Genomic DNA, 4,189 nt, shown 5'->3' with positions numbered 1-4,189 from the left:
CCTGCCTCTGCCTCCCGAGTGCTGGGATTAAAGGCGTCCGGCTTACACTTTACCTGTTGATTTATACTTTAACTGCTTGAGTACCTGTCTGGCAGCTTCTATAAGCTCGCTATTGGATATTGACTCATTGCTCACTTTAAGAATTTTACTTGGTAGCTCAATATCTCCCATAAGAATATTACAACTAAGGCTTTAGCCATTGTATATTTAATTAAAAGTTTGTAAATTATCCTCCTCTTAAGTTGCAAGTCTGCCTAGCTGATAGAAAAATGGAAAAAGAAAACCTATTTAAGTAATGATCATGGCCTAATTAGACATCAACATGTAGAAGAATGAAAACAGATCCATACTCTATCCATACTCTATGCAGAAAACTGAACCTCATAGAAGAAAAATTAGAAGTACATTTGAATGTATTGGTACATTTCAAACACAGCCTCAGTGGCAGACATTGAGAGAAACAATTAGTAAATCAGATCTCCTGAACTGAGAAGCTTCTGCATAGCAAAGGATATAATCAACAAGACATAATATCAGCCTATAGAATTGGAAAATATCTTTACTAATCACTAATCCACTCCAAAAACATAAGAACTCTGGAAATTAGTCATCAAAAGAACAAATAATTCAATAAAAAAATGTTACAGACCTAAACTAAAAACTCTCAATAGATGAACTTAAAATGACTGCGAGACACTCAAAAATTGCTCAAACATAACATCCTTAACTATTTACATCGGATTTACATTGGAGAAATGTAAATCAAAACAACTCTGAGATTCCATGTTATCCCTGTAAGAATGACCAAGATTAAAAACTTGCTCACAACTTATGGTTAAGAGCATGTGGGGTAAAGAAGAAAACCCCTCCACTGCTGGTGGAGTGCAAACTGGCACAGCCGCTTTGATATTAGTGTGGCAAATTCTCAGAATTAGGCAACAAACTACTTTAAAACTCAGCAATACCCCTTTTGGGCCTATATACAAAAGATGCTCAACCATGCCATAAGGACATGTGCTCAACTATGTTCACAGCAGAATTACTTTGTCATACACAGAGTCTGAAAACAACCCAAATGTCTCTTTTACACACATGATAAATGAGACAGCCGCAAATGCCATAAAATATCTTGGAGTAACTCTAATCACACAAATGGAGAAACCTGTATAAGAACTTTAAATCTTTGAAAAAAGAAATCTAAGCCATCAGAAAATGGAAAGATCTCCTATTCTCTTGTAAAGATAGCACCAACATAGCAAAATTGACAATCTTACTGAAAGCAATCTACAGATCTAATGCAAATGCCTATTAAAATTATAACAAAATTCTTCACAGACTTCGAAAGAACAATCCTCAACTTTATGAGAAAAGACAAAAACTCAGGATAGCCTAAGCAATCTTAAAATCCTGTACAATCAAGAAACTTCTGAATGCATCACAATCTCTGACTTTAAACTTTACTACAGAGCCACAGTACTGAAATCAATCCACCTTGGATACGAATTCACCTGCCCACAAACAGCAGACTTTTGACAAAGAGGCAAAATTGTGAAATGGAAAAGAAGCATTTTAACCTGCTTACCTCAGAGGCTACCTTATTTCAAACCTGTCTTTTTTCCTTCAGTTGAAGCTGCGCACACTCATGGTACGGGGTAGGACACAGGCTCTCACCTCTGTTAGACTGCCTTCCTGAGCTCTGGAGGGCGGATTTTTAACTATCTTTTTTATTTTAACTTGTAAATTATGAAATTAGGAGAATTTCAGAATCTTCTCCTCCGTGCTATAGACGGTGTGCGGTTAAATTTTCTCTGTTTCTGCTCCACTCTCACCCCTTTAGATCCAAATATATAACTGAATACTTTTTTCTTACACATTTTTACTCCCGATTTAAATTTTGTCCCACTTTTCTACATCTCTTTAAATTTTGATCTCTATTTCTGAGCACTCAATACTCACATATCCACCGATTTTTTTCTTGTGGGTTCCTCATGTCTGGTCACTTCTTCCTTGTTTTCTGGGGTTCACGGATCAGTCTCATGATCTCCTCTGTACTTCTGGTCTTTTCTCTGGCATTTCTCCGAGTTTAGCGGTCAGCCCCATGTTGCAGGCGCCATTATGTCAGGGTATGGTGCTAGCCCGGATCATAAATTATTTCTCTTGACCAGACCCCAACATAAACTCTCTCTGGATCGGCGTAGAGGCACGGGAATAAAGATACAACTCACATGGCTTTATTGGGAGGGAGATTCTCAGTGGTCCCTCATGAAGTCATGAGCTCACATCCTGAAGAATTCTTCTCGTCTATGCTCCAGACAGCTTTTATACAAAAACATAAACTGAGCAGAAAATACACCAGCATTCTGTCTCCTAGGTAACCAGGTGAATAGCGTTTTGTCATGTCCACATCTACCTGTCTGCTTTGTATGCTACCTGTCATGTAGGCTTGAATCAGCATCTCTATCAGGCATCCTCCAAATTACAAAGAAAGGAGCAACAACGTCCTGACCCTTTGTTAGAGCATGGATAGCCTGTCTGCAGGGCTATGTGACCACCTCGGGTGGGGCCTCTGGCTTCAGAGCCTGGCTGCCACACCATATAGAAATATGAGCCTACACCTGCTCCCTTCTCAAACAGTTCCATCAGCTGGAGCTGAAGTATCCAAACCTCTGAGCCTGTGTGGTCGTTCTCATTCAAACCCCCACAGTATTCAGTGTGGGATGTCAGATGCCCTGCAGGGTTCTGCAGATGTGTCCACGGTGATCTGTAGACAAATACCCTCAAACAGGAGGACCCCACTACATTAGGATCTCCTCCTTTGCTTCTGTCCCCTCCTGCTCAGTCCTCCTTCTTCTCCCTCAGGTCTCACCCCAGCGGTGCCCAGCACCCCTCACTCCAGAGCTCTGCACTAGCACTGTCTCTTCCTTTGCATCCAGTCTCTCTCTGTGGTCAGACATCTTGTCAGACATCTTGCTGTGAACCAGGCTGTGTGGGTTCCTCATGTAAAGGCCCCAATGAGTTTAGAGAAATGGATCAGAGGTAAAGAGCACCTGTTCCTGTTGCTGAGGATCTGGCTTCAGTTCACAGTGCCCACATGGCGCTGGGTAATATCTGTAACTCCAGTCCGAAGTGATCCAGTGCCAGGAGCATCTGCAAACTAATATAAGAAACACAAGCACACCTAATAAAAATAACATTTAAAAATGCAATTTAAAACATGCGCAAACAGCTTCATCTTCCTCTTCTAGACAATCTAGAACGTGACGTCCAGGGGCTGGGGCATAGGGCTGTTGAGTCAACACTGAACTTCCAGTCAATGAAGCCAGAGATGCAACAGGACAGGGACTGATGACTGAAATAGGCTGGGCTGAAATGAAAAGCTGCAAAACAGCATAAAATTAAACATAAAATACAAAAGATCTCATTTTATGGACCTACTGTGCACAGTGGATCACAGCCTCATTCCTGTGAATGAGAAGAAGCTGTGTTTGCTCATCTGTGCACTTTAATCCTGTGTCAGGTTTGGATTGCTGCTGAGCAGGACAAATTCCTGTCAGTCACTTGAATGATAACTTGTAACAGACCATGACATCCCTGCATCCAGCAAGTTCCTGCAGCTCGTGATGTCTCCTTTCCCAACTTCCCTCCCACACGAGGCCCTCAGGCTCTCATCTTTTTAATATGACACAGAAGCACCAGAGTCTAGGGCAATAGTTCACCTTCTTGAAGAAAGAGAAACAGAACTCTACCTGAGCCCACAGAGGAGGAGGTTGAGAAGGAGGAACAATGGCTGGCTGAGCTGCCCCATGACCTCCCCGCTACACCACTGCGAGGGTCTCAGGTCTCAGGCTGTCCTGCCCTCATGAAGCTTACATCCAGATGGAACTTCCCATCCTTTTCCCCCAATGGGAAGACAGCTCCCTTCAAGAGGGTAGGGAGGGTGCAGAGCCATGAGGGTCACAGAAGCTGCAAAGCCTGGAACCAGGGAAGTTTCTAGAACTCTGAAACAGACTGTGATGTCTATTCTCGGTTGTCAACTTGACTATATTACATCTGAAATTGACTAAAACCCAAAAATGGAGGGCACAGCTGTGCTGGACTTTTGCTTAATTTGAGGTGGGAAGATCAACTTCTGGTCTGGATCTGTGCGGTGAAGGACAAATGTAGTTGGATTTTCTGTGTCCTGCCAGCT

This window comes from Microtus ochrogaster, unplaced genomic scaffold (genome assembly GCF_000317375.1).
Source record: "Microtus ochrogaster isolate Prairie Vole_2 unplaced genomic scaffold, MicOch1.0 UNK87, whole genome shotgun sequence".
Taxonomy (NCBI): domain Eukaryota; kingdom Metazoa; phylum Chordata; class Mammalia; order Rodentia; family Cricetidae; genus Microtus; species Microtus ochrogaster.
This window is presented reverse-complemented; position numbering follows the sequence as displayed.